Consider the following 15,479-nt stretch of genomic DNA (forward strand, 5'->3'; position numbering starts at 1 on the left):
ACCCTGTAAAATTCTTCTGTATACTCCCTGACTGTCATTCCTTTTTGTCTTAAACTCTGCACTCGCCGATATAATTCCACCTGGTAATCTTTCGGCAGAAACCTGCCCTTCAACTTCGCTATCATTCTGGACCATAGTCGTATCGGCGACTTGTTCATTTTCTTTCTGTCTGCTTGGACACTGTCCCACCATAATAGTGCGTGTCCCTTCAACTTAGTGGCAGCGAACTTAACCCTCTTATCCTCACTGACTTCTTCATTTTCAAAATATTTATCCAGTTCGCTTATCCAGTCCAACAGGACTTCCGCAGACAGACTGCCATCATAATTTGAGATTTCTGTTTTTGGTTTGCTGCTGGCCATTAAAACCTGTCGCAGCAACCTCAATTCTGGAGCTTCTTCATCAGACCCTTCTGCAGCAGTCATCACTTCCTCTTCACTGGTGTCTCCCAGTTCTGGGTCTCTTCGTCTACCTGCTTCTACTGCCTCCAAGCGAGCTGTAAGAACTCTAATTTGTTCCCGCAATCCTTCATCTGCTCCTCTACGTGCACCTCTTCCACGTCCTCGTCTTGGCACTTGTCCTTCTGCCATCTTCTCTTAACTAAAAGAACCTGGCTCTGATACCAATTGATGGGGACCCAGCCCACGTGTCCCACACTCCCAAATCCGATGTGGACCTGCGTGATTATTTCGTTAATGGATATTGTTTGATTGTGCTTTTATGAGTTTGGTGATATTTAATCACCCTTCTGTACTTCTCCGCCTCTCCACGCTCCACCTGTCCGTCTCGGGATTTGGCAAACCCTAATTCCTCCTTTGCCTTTTTCCTCGGCTAGTTCGCGCTCATTTGGTCATTTTTCACTGTTATGTTTCGCTCTCTGTGGCTCTGCTCTGGTATTCGGCTCTGTATATGGATTTTGGTTCAGGTGTTCGGCTCCGTCTCGGCGATAAGCTCAGGGTTTCATACCCATCTCTGGTTCCAACCTACCATGCAGCTCCGTTTGTTCAGGTGAGGGTTTGGTTTCATGCTATAAGCTCTGGTTCTCGATTCGAACTCCGGCTAACCCTTCACAGCTCCTTTGTGGTCAGGTTATCACTGGGCTTCTGCGACTTATGGGCCTGGTTACAGCAGGTAAGGCTCCACCCCGTTGGCCATATACGGGTCTTTTCTCCCTCTGCTCTTTCTACTTGTTTTCACTGAGCTATTTGCTGTTGCATGAACTTGAATACGTCTGCGACCCTAACACTGTTGTCTTATGGTGGTTGCAGGTAACTCGTCCCGTGGCCTTGCAGGAGATTCGACCGTCTATCCTCCGGGTAGCTCTGTTTCTAATCCACCCTTTTCTGTGGCTTTTGGTCTGCACTGTAATTGCTTGTTATGGTTGTCTGTATTTGATAATGAGTTAGGTCTGCGTGAGGTTTCAACCCACTTCTGTAATTCAGAGGGTTTCTATGGTAGCTTTCGGTTAATGGCTCGGTCCTTTGCTCTCTCGTTACTCGGTCATTCTGTAGCAATACTTAGGAAATCTTCTGGGTTCTCGTTTGCTTGGCCGTTGGTAGTTTTATACCCGGCAATTTGTTTACACAGTAAATGTAATAATTTGGGTTTCGGTGCTGTTGCTTACCAGTGGTTTGAGGACCGTTGTTTCTTTGCTTTGTTTGCCCGACTCCTTTCGCTTTCCACTTGACCTCGGCTTCGGCTGGTCGTGAAGCGCTTGTGGTTGGATTGCTCTGTTACTGTGTCGACCTGCAATGTATTTTCATGGACAGAAATTGATATATATGCGCGTTTGCCTCTCGGAGTAATGATACTTGGTTATAATAGTTACTTTGCAATGTGTGAATGTAAACAGAAAATGAATATAGATGAATGTGCGTGGATTTTGTGTGAAACTCTGTCACGGTTCTTATTTGTATTAGATGGAATGAAAAGAATTCACTGTATATGCATGTTTTATCTTTGAGGACACAAATTCATAATCTGGGAATTTAAGAATGCACTGAACAATATATGAAGGAAAGAATTGTATTCTGCTATTTCTCTTTTTCAATGTCACACTCCAGAACCTTTTTCATGTATCTTTTCTGTCTTCTTATACAATAGCTCAGCAGTTAGACAACTGTTTGTTAGTTCCAGATTACAGTTTACTTGATAGTTACTCCAGTTACGTGACTTGGCTATTGTTAGTTTGTCTTTTCCTTCTGTCCCGTAAGGGTTTGATGCTTTACATTGATTTATGGTCTTTTTGTCTAATTCTATAATAATCTAAATTTAAAGCCTATAACTACAAGCCCTTAACAACTCTAGTTAGGACCTGTTATTACAATTGAAACAGAACAAGTTAAAAAGACACTTAAGCTAATAAACTAAATACTGTAGTTAATCCTTGAAGAACAAAATGATAAAATAAAAAAAAAAACTCTGACAGTCTTGCTGTCCATTTGTTGAAATATTCACTTCTCCCAATCTTCTTCAGAAACCTTGTCTGCCTTTTCTCGGTCTGTGCCCTGTCGACCAGATGCTCCTGCATCACATTGTAAATTTTCATCCTAAAAGAATGTGAATATAGTTACATTCACAAAGTTTATTGTTATGGAAAAAATTAAAGATTAAATGATAACATATGTTTTCTAGCTTAATAAGAAAGAGATTAAGGAAAATTTCTCCTTTCTAATTAAATGTATAATAGGTTATTTTACAATGAAATTTAAAGAAGTGTTAAACATGTTGTTAAGAGAAAATTCCCTTTATCTTCCTAACTTAGTTTTTAATCTACCGACACCTGTTATTTAGAATTGGACACACATTTACCAATGGTTTGAAATGGATGATCATCTTATTCCGAAATACACCTTTCTACTACTACGCTAAGTGATAGGTGTCAATTAACAAATGGCATGGTAAATTTTTAATGGAGCTTTGTAAAAAATTAATTTAAACAAGGTTTAATCATGCGATGTAGATATGCAGGGAAGTTAGCGGTGTCAATTCAATCCATTGATATTGTGGTAATGACAATAATATACTGGCATTTTTCAATTCAATCAGTTTTTTTAATTAATAAAATCATTAAAATGCCCAACTCCAATATGTCCTATCGGCCTAATAAAATATATATACTTTTAAATTCTATATTTTAATATTTTTTAGCCACTTTAAAGTGAAGTAAGAAAGTCGATTTTTATATTTTTAGGTACGTTGATAACAAAAAAATGTTATGACTTTATGGAGGCTCTATATACTAATTGAGGATCATTGAAACTTCTATTATATGTTGATTTGCAATAATTTTTATTTACATGGTTGGATACTTTTAATGCCTCCACTAAAGTTCTTCGCATCTTCGTTATATTGCATCTTACTTTTTTTGCTGCAACGTGTTACTTATGGTTTGATTACGTCCAAAAGATAGTCGTGTTATTGTTTATAGTAGTCCGTGTTGTAAATTTTACATCACATATAGATTTAGTTGAAAAATAATTGTACAAACTTACAAGAATTGAAAAATAAAATTGGAATTGAGAATGAATTTGATTACTCAACACTAATTTGAGAACCAATACATAAAATAACTAACTTAAGCTTATATATAAAGTAACTAACTTAAGCTTAGTTTTACATGCAATAACTAAGGCTAATTAAAGCTAACTAAAGATGAGTGTGCTTTATGTTATGTTAATGGGCACATGCACCACATGCAAGCACTAGAGTTAACTAACTAAAGCCAAGTGCACATCACATGTAAGCACTCGAGTTGACTAACTAAAACCAAGTGCACATCACATGCAAATGCTAGAGTTTAATTGAAGCTAATTAAGGCTGACTAGGTGCATGTACACCAACACCCCCCCTTAAGCATAACTTAGTTGAGTGATGAAAATTGAATGAGTCCCGACAACAAGGACATTTTAGGTATCCATGTATAATGCATGAAAATAGGAAAGAAGGAAAACCTAGTAGGAAGAAACCCCCCCTCAAAATATAATGTAAAAAGTAGAGAAAAGACAACTACTAGGTTGTCATGTTGTTCACCCCGAGACAGTCTCGCAAAAATTAAAAATTCTTCTCAATGAAGGTCTTGGTGAAGATGTCAGCAGTCTTCTCAGAATTGGGACAATACTACAGATCGACGATCGCATCATGAACCAGTTCTCTAATGAAGTGCATGTGGATCTCGATATGTTTGGTCCATGTCCCTGCATTGGATCTCTGCAAAACTTTAGCGTACTTTGACTATCAAACTAGATGACAATTGGACGATGCACACTGATACCAAGCTCAGAAAGGAAATGTTGTAAGAAAATGGTATAAATAGTGACATTTATTGCTCCTCTCTACTTGACCTCTATTGATAATAAAGAAATGAAAGCCTAGTTCTTGCCACTTCTTGCTTGACCAAGAAATTGGGTTGGATCCAAAACTAAGTACATAATCGGAGGTGGACTTGTGATCATTGATTTCACTAGCCCAATCTGAATCTGTGAACCCAATGAGATCCAAAGAATAATTTGTTTCATAATGAATCCCATCGGTGATTGTCCCCTAGTCACATCGAAGGATGCGCTTTGCAGCTTTCCAGTGTAACTCATGTGGCTCTTGCATGCATCTGGAAACTTATCCTACAGAATATGAGAGATCAAGATGGGAGTGAGTCAGATAAAGAAGACTTCCTGCAAGCTGACAGTACCATGTGTAATCAACCAATGGTGTGTCTTTTCCATTCTCAAGCTTTATCCCTCATAAGAAAGTTGTGGTTGCTTGCTTGCAGTCACTCATGTGAAATTGTGCCAAAATATCTCTAACATACTATGGTTGAGAAATGATATTCCCAGAACCACTATGATTGATCTCTAGTCTAAGAAAGAAATTTAGCAATCCCATGTTTGTCATGGAAAACCGCTTATGAAATGGAGTTTTAATCTCAACAATGAGAGAAGTTGAACTACATGTTATCAAACAATCATCTACATAGAGTACTATTATCAATGAGGAGTCAATTTTATTTAAAAAATAAACATTGGAATTAGATTTGCAACGTACAAAATTTTCAGATAAAAAGTATGAATCCATCTTTGCATATCATGCTATAGGTGCCTGCTCAAGGTCATATAGAAATAGCTTTATTTTGCATACCAGAGATGAATTTTTCACATAATCCTGCAGCTTCTCCATGCAAATTTCCTCCTCAAGATCACCGTGAAGAAAGACATTATTCACATTCATTTGATGCACCTCCCACCATCTTGTTGCTGCAATGGAGAGAGCTAGCCAAATGGAATCCACTTTTTCCACTAGAGCAAAAGTATCATCTTAGTCAATACCATGTACCTGTTGAAAACCTTTTTCTGCAAACCATGCCTTATATTGACTAACTTGGCCATTTGCTTCTTTCTTGGTCCTGTAAACCCTCTTGCACCTTATACGTTTATGATTGAAAGATAGCTTAACTAGATCCCATGCCTGGTTCTTAATGAGAGAGTTGTATTCATCATCCATAGTTGTTTCCCATTCAAGATTCTTAGTTTTTTCAGCATAATTTTGTGTGTCAAATGCATGCATCATATAAGCATGCATGGGAATGCATGGCTCGATCCCTAAGAGTTCTTTTGGAGCTTCCTCAAACTAAGGTATAGTGGCAGGATCATCTAAGTGATCACTCATGTTGCATAATTTTTTTGCTAAAAATGGTCGAGAATCTTCCGAGCTGCATGAGGAAGTATTATCTCGATGTTCAACAACTAGTGGTCCAACATGTGTCACAGTAAAAGACTCATCTAGATCAGACTCATGATCTAAAGTATCATCTTCATACTCATCAATTAGTGGTGAGGGAATCTTTGTAATAGGTTCATTTGGTGGTGCATGTAAAGCATCTAGTTCGAAATTTACATTCATTTCAATAAAGAGCTCTTCAGTGCTGATATAAAGCAATCTATACCCTTTGAATTCATTAGAATATCCAACCAACATGCATGCATTTCTCTGAGGCTCCAAGACCTTTCTCTTCTCTATAGGAATGTGGGCCTATGGTCAAGATATGAAATTGCGGAAATGACTGACTTCAAGTTGCATGTCAGTCCAAGCCTCAAAAGGTGTTTTTCCAGTAACAAATTTATGAGGAGATATATTCTAGATGTATGAGGCATAATTAACATCTCCAACCCACAATTTTGATGGAAGAGATCTTGCATGCAACACAAAATTGAGCATCTCTTTCATATATCTATTCTTCCTTTGGACCACCCCATTTTGCTGTGGAGTGTAAGGAACTATATGCTGCAATTTTATGTCTACTTCATTACAAATATTTTGGATATCTTTATTGACATATTCCTTCCCATTATATGTGCGGAGGAACTTGATGCATTTTCCAGTTTGATTTTCCGCATGTGATTTGAAAATCTTTAGATGCTGGAAAACTTCAAACTTGAGTTTTAGGAAATAAACACAAGTGAATTTTGTGTAATCATCTATAAATGAAAACACATATTGTGCTTTTTTCATTGATGGTATTGGATATTGACCCATGAGATCACTTTGTACAAGCTACAAAGGTGAAGACACTCTCCATGCATGCTCCTTCTTGAACTTGTACTGTGGATGTTTTCCAAGAGAACATCCATTACAATCACCATTTGAAAATTCAATAGTCAGAAATCCTTTAACCATCCCTTGCTTGCTAAGTTGTTGCATATATATGAAATTGAAGTATCTAAATCTCTCATGCCAAATCATACTTTCTTCATTTACATCCGTAAGAAGCAAAATAGAATCTGATTGCCGAACAAAATAAGAAAATGTATACAGATGAAATTGATCAATTACCTTATCAAATGCAATATTCAAGTTGGTTCGCGTATCATAAATGCTCACAGAATCCGAGTTAAATCCACTTTCCTTCTGGTGTTAGTGTGTGTCATCTGATACACTGAAAGAAGATTCATAGAGATCCTTGGAATATGCAAGACATTATCAAAACTTCCATCATCAAATTGCACTCTTCCTTGTCTAGTTGGTTCAATTACAAAATTGTCCCCCATGAGAATAGGAGGTGTTGAGTATGCATGTAGAGAAGAAAAATATTCCTTTTAATAAGCCATATGATGCAAAGCTCCTGAATCAATAATCCATTCTTGTGGTGTGAAATGAAGGGCAATCAAAGCATGACCATTACCCCCTATTTTCTGATGGTTTTTCCTCCGTCTTCTTCTTGGCACTTTCTAGAATATGATGATGAAGATTAATTTTGCTGAAGTCTTTGCCATCAGATCCATAGTATTCTACACACAAGAGGATTAAGGATGATAACCTTTGTTATAATAAGGACACTTGTATTTTCCTTTATTTCCCTTCTTACCCTTGGAGATGGAAGAGTCATATGGAGGTTTTGGATTTCCTCCCTTCCTTGGATCTAGATCTCTTGCATTTCCTTTACCTTTGGATTGCAGATTTGGTTTCCAGTTGGACTGTCCTTTCTCATTCATGGAAACTGCATGTCTATTTGGAGACTTTAATGAACCCATCTTGATGAGCTTAGCCTACACATGAATTTAAGAGTTGAATCAAGTTTGGGCATTTTCCATTTATCTCGAGTTGAAAGTATAATTGTATGAAATGTAAAAACAAAAAAATCACATTCAAGGCCTAATTTATACAAAACAGAAAAGATGAATTGACCTTCCTACTTGGATTTATTGATCGTGTAATTGTAGAAAGAATAATTTGAATTTCGAAAATAAATGTGTTCTCAAAGTTGTTTGTAGCAAACTCATTATTAACATTTCTCATATTCAACGAACTATTTGAGGAAAAACATCGAACTATTTGAAGAAAAACATCGCATCAGAGTTTGTCTTATTCGATTCCTTTTTGTCAGTCTATAGAAACTAGAAAATTAAGGCGAGTCATTAGACATTGAAATGTATGTTACTGATGAACTAACTCGGGCATGGTGGGTCTGCGGACACTTTGCTGGGATGGAATTAGTCAGTGTGTTGAGAGAAATGTCATGCCTCCTGTTGATAACATTGCAATTTTTTTTTATTATATATGTATATGGATACGATTACAAGGTTTACCACTGTAAATATTTAATTTTTGTCCATTTATTAAGTATGTACAGGATGAGTCATTAGCGTTATGATTCTGTTGTTGAAATATCAATCCTATTGTTGTGAGTTATGTGTTAATGTACTGTTGCATTTATTTACCATGCGCTGGCAGTTGCATTGCTACCTATTGCAATAACCAGACTGTCCCACGAATCTGGTAGAGAACACAACAAACTAATGCACTTATCTTCATCTGAAATTTTAATATCAACAGACAATAACTGACTTACCACAATATTAAATGCATTCAGATGCTCTGTCACCGAGTCTCCATATTTCATCCTCAGGTTATACAACTTTTTCCATAGGAACAATTTATTCACCAGAGACTTAGATTGGTACAAAGTCCCTAACTTGACCCACAAAGCCTTCGGCGTAGCTTCCCCTGATACATTCGACAATACTAAATCTAAGACACACAATTGTATTGTGCTCTTTCCCTTTTGATCCAACTTCTTCCATTCTTCATCGGACACTCCCATTGGTTTAGTACCCGGATCTACCGCAATCAACTGATCTTTGTCCACCAACAAATCCTCCATCTTGATTTTCCACAACTGAAAACTCTGACCATTAAGTTTCTCGATCTCTATCTTTCCACTGCTCACCATCTTCTTTCACCACCAGAATCGATCCCGCAAATCTCCCACTGAACAGGGTCTACCATAGGCCCGAGCGAAACCCCTCAGCAACAAAGGCGTCCCCTTGAAGCAAAAACAAATTTGAAACCAAATGTAGGTTTTAACCCCGTACAAAAATTACCTGCTTACAAATTCTAAAAAAATAGAAAATAAACAAAGGCAAGATCATAACACATAAAACAAATATACACAGAGATTTTTAGTTGGATCCCAAAATAGGGACTACTAGCTTGATTTTTCATTATGTTCATTTCAATGTTACAATACATATATATACATGCTGAAGCATCCAATACCATGGATGGAAAAACATCGCACCCAAAACCATGTGTGAAAACCATGCACAAAAGCATTGGTAGGTCCGCCCACCTAATATAGGGTCCAAAAAAATTTTCCCCGGGGCAATGCACCGGACCCCGTAAAGGGGGGCTACCCGCCCCCCTCAAACCCCTTGTGACCCCCCCGCTTCACAATCGATGCAACAATGGGGGGGCTTCACCCCCCCTCTAACCCCCTAGTTAACTAGGGGGGCTAGTTGTGGAAAGAACATAACACAACCTAACACTCGTCCTCTAAAATTGGTGGGAAAAGTGTCCTTTTATAAGAAAAACCACAACTTTTCTATTGCATATTGTGACCAAAACGTAGCTCAGTTTGATGAACTGTCAGAACCATTGGAAAGTTCTCATCGAGCTTTATAATGGGTCTTCCTCATCTTTTGATGATCTAACACTTCATCAGGAAGTCATTTTTCCAAGAACGGTCACTTCGTCGACTCTCAAAATTGAATTTCTTCATAAAGAGACACTTTTACATTGACGTCCACCTCCGCTTAATACTTGTTGTAACATATGTCAACTTTCATCATGATTAGCCATCATTTACTCATGTTTTGATGGTCCCCACTAGGCCTAGTCTGTGTGGCAGCGTCATCGAGTCACCCTTGTTCAGAGCATCTAGCCTAATTTACTAGATGGATCGAAGTACACCATGTAAAGCCAATTCTACCATAGTAAAATTGCTTTCACTATGAGAAATTACTTAATAAACCACTTTTGTTAAGTAATTTATAATTAAACCCATGAAGAATAATTAAATAAATCACTATTTATTTGATTTTCTTCTAGGAATAATTAATTAAACCATTATTCAATTATTATTCCTTGTCATATTTGACCCAATCATGAAAAATAAACAGATAGATCATTAATTATCTTATTTTTCTCTAAGAATAATTAATTAGTCACTAATTATTTATTATTCTTTGTCAAATTTGACTAAATCCCTTATGAATAATTAAATAAATAATTATTTGTTTATTATTCCTTAACTAATTCCTTGAGATGATAAATAAATCATTTATTTATTTATTACTTCTAAATAAAATTTTAAATACTTTTCCCTTCCTAAACAAATATAATAAAATATTCCAGGTGGTTATTCCAAGAATGGGATCAATAATATTTTATTATTACTCATTATTCGAGGATAACTCAATATTTTGTTATAAATAGAAGGGATTTCCATTCATTGTTCACTTTTGATTATTTTCATTGTTGCACTCACTGTTGTAACTCTGATTATTTTCATTGTCGCACACCATATTTTTGTTGGGTTTATATATTATAGAGGAGAGAGACTCTACATAAGATGAAGACGTTTGAGGATAGCCACGAACCCATCCCGTAGAGGGGGACTGGTAACATTTATTTTTTCCCTTCACAAGTGTTATAATAAAACTATTCTTTGTATATTTGGTTTCCATTGGACAATTGGAGTTATTACTCTTTCTTTTTTCTGTTTAACTATGATTGCAGCATAGATCCAGACTTTGGCAGGTTTTGTTTCTATCAATTGTTGCATATCTACAATGTTTAGTAGCCATTTATATTGTTGATATTCTTTGTCATCCACAATCTTAAGCGGGTTCTTTTCGTACATGTTTGAGAAAAAAACACTACAACACTTGTACTTCAAATCCCTTTGGTTTTTCCAAGTAGACTTCCTCCTTAAGCGAGCCATGCAAGAAAGTTGTCTTAACGTGCATTTGATGTAGGTTCCATCCTTAATTGGCAGTGAGAGAAATAATAAATTGAATAGTGATGTATCGGGCAATTGGTGTAAATATTTCGTCATAGTCCACTCCTTCCTTTTGAGAGAAACCACGAGCAACGAACATGGCCTTATATTTTTTAGCACTTTCATCAACTCCATGTTTAATTTTGTAAAGCCATTTAGGGGTTACCACCGACTTGTCCTTAGGTCTAGGCACCACGTTCCAAACATCATTTTTCATGATCCATTCATATTCCTCATTCATCGCACCTTTCCATACTTGGCGATTTACAACTTCTTCAAACGTGCAAGGTTCCACTTGAACAATAGTACTCATAGTAGGCAAATACCCTTGATACCTATTCAACTTCTTACTTTCATGAAATTTCCCTTTTGGAGTAGTATGTATTTCAACATATTCAACAATATCTTTGAGCCATAGTGGTATTTTCCTTGAGGTAGAGGGATCACGAGGAGGTTGATCAATAGGATCCATTCGACCATCAACATTAGGCATAGGCTCATCTATTGGAGGTTCATCTTGTTTTTCGGTAGCATAATCATTGTCCTTCCTTGAGATGGGGATATATTTGGCTTTCCCAAGGGTAGTGTATTCATCAAAGGTGACAAGTACATAGATTTTATATGCCTTTGAATTTTCATTTTAGTTGACAAATATACCTTTCTTCCCGGATGCTTCTAATTTATTCCTTTTCTCTTTAGGTACATGAAAATATACCAAAAAACCAAATATTCTAAAATTAGAAACATAAGGTTTCTTATCAGTGAAGACTTCCTCAGGTGTCTTGAAATCCAAAGCTTGATGTGAGATCCTATTTTGAACATATATGGAAGTGTTGGCACCCTTTCCATAACATTTCCATTAGAATAATACATTGACAATAACTTTCTCTCAAGAACAATATAAATCCATGGTCTTATCTTCTAGCGATGTAGATGCAGACTAGGCTAAAGTCACTCAACACTAATTGTTTGGTGGCCCAATGAATTATCACATTTGATATTATTAGATCATCATGCACCAAACTGCCGTCATGAAAATTTGACATTTCTTCCTATTTGCCATATATTCAAATGTAATTGTGTGCAGTTCAAAGTCAAAAGAGGGAGTTGCATCTCCAAGCCTTCTAGCCTTAGTCATGCAATGTGCTTCCCCATAAATGCTTTGAGATCAAATTTTAATCCAATATGGATGACATTACTTCTTCGAGAAATGCTCCTTGATAATGGCCTCTCTTCCCAAAATCCAGATTCAAATAAAAAATTGTGTTTCCTCATATCCTGTTCTTTCCCTACCTTTTCGATAATTGTTCAAACAGGTTCAGATCCTTAGGGAAAGCATAAGAAAAAATTAAATGGAGGGGAATCAAAAAAACCATTAAATCCAAAAATTGATTTAGATCTTATTGAATCATGTGATTTAAAATGCAAATATAGATTTAAGTGGTAACATTCCTAAAGCAGGGGCTAAGAAACCATGTGTTTAAGAAACCATCAACTACTCAAAAACCATGTATTTCAAAACCATGTCCAAAAAAACTATGAGCCAAATTCCGTTGGCTATTTTTTTACGTTTAAGAGTGACCTCCTTTGGACTATATCAAAAACCCTTTTAATTAGGCTAAGCATTCCTTATGAATTCTCCTAGATCCCTATTCCACCATCTGTAGGGTAATTTAATTGTCCATAAATTACTTCATTAATTGTTAACCAAGGTTCATGTACTTATGAGATGTATGTGCACCATATATGCTAGGAACTCTATCTTGAAATGGAATTGATCTAAGTGTGGATAAATATTAAATGAAATTAAAGAGTTATCAAACACATGTTCTTTTTGTTAAAGCTACATCCAAACCAAATGCCAAACCGAATTGAAAATTATTTTAGAACTTAAAAACTCAACTTATTCTAACTGCGAAATTGAAAGTCTAACTCTAATTACAGAGTTGGAAGTCTACCCTTAATTGTTGAAGTGAAAGATTAATGCTAAATTGCAGAAAAGAAATTGTAACACTAGTTTGAAGAAAATGAAATTAACTTTATTTCTAAAAAGGAAACTTAATTCTAATTGCAGAAAAGGAAACTTATCTCTAATTGCAAAAAAGAAATGCTAACGCCAAATTATTGCAAAAGAAAAGTAAACCAAACAAAAACTTGTAACTTCAAGTGATTACTAATGTGCGCTAATAGCTCTAAAAAACCATCTCTTCATTATCCACGATTTTAACTGAGTTATAAAACTAGATTGCTTGAACGAAATGCATGCTAGAAATAAACATTTTTGGTATTTTTCATTTATGGGTACTTTGGAAACGAAACAACAAATGGTTAAAAACACAAAACTGAAATGTAAGTATTCTAATTGACAAAAATAAAACTATATGAAATTTCAAATGAATGCAAAAAAAACTATCTATCAATAAAACTAACAAAAACTATCCTTACAACTCTCCAGGGGGCCCTCCCATGAGCGTAAGTCTCTCACTGGTCAAAGACTACTCAACCAGGAATTTCAAAATAGAGTAATATATTAATCCGCAAAGGTTTTCTTCAACAGAGTTTGCAAATATTGAATTTAAATAGCGATCAACTTAACTATGTTTTTGGTTTCACCTTACGACTTTTATATAGATCTTCATCAAACTAAATTAAGAGTTTGATGCCGATAGGCAATGAAAATATTCTTTCATCTAAGAGGTAGATTTAAATTGAAAATTTGTCTCCTCATGGTTTTCTACTGGAAGAGAAAATCATGAGGGATCCTTCTAGAACATTGCTTCTCAATCGAACAAGTCTTCTCCATGCTCGCTTGATTTCGCCATGATCTTCCCTCGATCTTTGCTTGGCTATTACTTTGTCATAACTGCAATTTGAATTTAGGTTTGACTCTTAGATCTTTTGATCTCTATAACTTCTCAAATCATGCCGATAGATGGACATCCATGTGGGAAACATCTGTCATCTACATGCACCTTTGATTTCCTCATTGGTGCATTGAAACCTGTCTAAACATGGAGATGGATTCAAAATCCAATGTTAGCTATGGAATGATCAACATTCTGTAGTTGTAGAGATGTTTTCATTATAATTCACAAAGAAACAATAGATTCTAAAACATGGATGATTAATACCTTTTTTATTCTTGAGTAAACCTGAGACGACCTTGATTAGGTTGAAACTGCTACAAAATGGTCATAAAAAGATAAAGGTGAGGGAAAAAAGATAGTAAAAAAGAAAGAAAAAATCAAGCTTCAACATTCCCCCACACCGAAGCTATTGCATGTCCTCATGCACCAAAAATTCAAAATTGGTTCTTCTTCTTATTCAATGTATTATTTTAGAATCCTATGCAAGCACATCTAGATTAGTGCTTTCCTTTCTCTTTTTAATACTAAAAATTGTCCTTGGTGTCTTCATCAAAATTTAACTCTGTAATCCTCTGATTTTGTTTTTAAGGAATCTATTGTTTTCTTTAAGCTTCTTGTTTTTGTTGTACTAGTGGAAGATATGCCAAAGTATGTTATCATTTTGAGTTCTTAATATTTCATTTTGTACCTTTTCTTCTTATTGTTCCTGTGTAAGATAATTTCTATCTCATATATGTCCTGTTTCAGAGCATCCTCAAGTCTACGGTCTGACAAAGGGGTTTCATTGAATTCATTTTCTTGATTCTAAGAGAAGATTACCTTTTTTGGCGCTCTTTGTTCTGGAGATTCCACATAATAATAAATTTCTTGTTGAACTGGATAAATGTTTGATGTTATCCATGTTAGGCTCATTGTGTGAAGCAGTGTCCTGTATCCTTCTTCTTCAAGATTGATCATTTCTGGAGACTGTGTATTTGTGAGTTTTAAAATTCTTCTACTTCTTCTTATCTTTACTCCTCACTCTGTACTATTTAAACTATTCCTCTTTTTGTTGATTTGTTCCTGTTTCTATTTCTCTAGTTCTTCATGTTCTTCAGGTGGTTTAGAATTTGAGTTGGCTTTCTTCCTTCTAAGATTTTGTTTTTCATTTTTTTGTTTACATTTTTCAAAGTATTGAGAGAGCGGAGTGTCATCTTCAAATGAGCCTTTTGGTGCCTCTGTTTCATTTTTCTCTGAACTCTCTTTTTCAATTTCCTCTTTAAGGTTAGGGTTTGGTAATGACCTGCATCAGTTTCTTATAACTCTCCTAATTGTTTCTTCCTATTGAACTTCTACAAAGTGGTTATGAAGGATAAAATCCTTCCAGTTGTCTCCGTTAGCTTATAAATGTGATTTTATGAGAATTTTGATAAGTCCGTGATGGTAGAGGGAATTATCAATGGATTTAGATTCCTTTTATATACTAGATTCCATCTTTCTAAGGATACAAAGCAAGAAGTAGGGCAAATTGTTTTCATTTCCATGAATAAAATGCATCAGAAGTCTAGCATGATAGAAAAACATGGTTCTGAACCTTCCATCACAAGTTCAGAATTTATGAATAACCAATAGTAAATTTCTCCATTTTCCTTTCAGTTCTGTAACTTGAATTCCCTTTTTAAAGATGAATATGTCCATACCTAGTTCTCTGAGGAAGTTTACCCAATCATTCTCCTTGATTTTTCTATTCTTAGACCAACTCTCTCTGTTTCTGGGTAATTATGTAGCTTCTTCCATGATAG

The 15,479-nt window shown here is 35.7% G+C and overlaps 1 pseudogene; it reads left to right on the forward strand.

The window, feature by feature from the left end:
• Positions 1-909: 909 nt before the first annotated feature.
• Positions 910-15,479, forward strand: part of LOC149172742 (uncharacterized) — a 47,095-nt pseudogene continuing 32,525 nt past the window's right edge.

Source organism: Pinus tabuliformis, chromosome 4_2 (genome assembly GCF_031772625.1).
Source record: "Pinus tabuliformis cultivar Carrire ecotype Pingquan chromosome 4_2, CPIR1, whole genome shotgun sequence".
In the NCBI taxonomy this organism is placed as follows: domain Eukaryota; kingdom Viridiplantae; phylum Streptophyta; class Pinopsida; order Pinales; family Pinaceae; genus Pinus; species Pinus tabuliformis.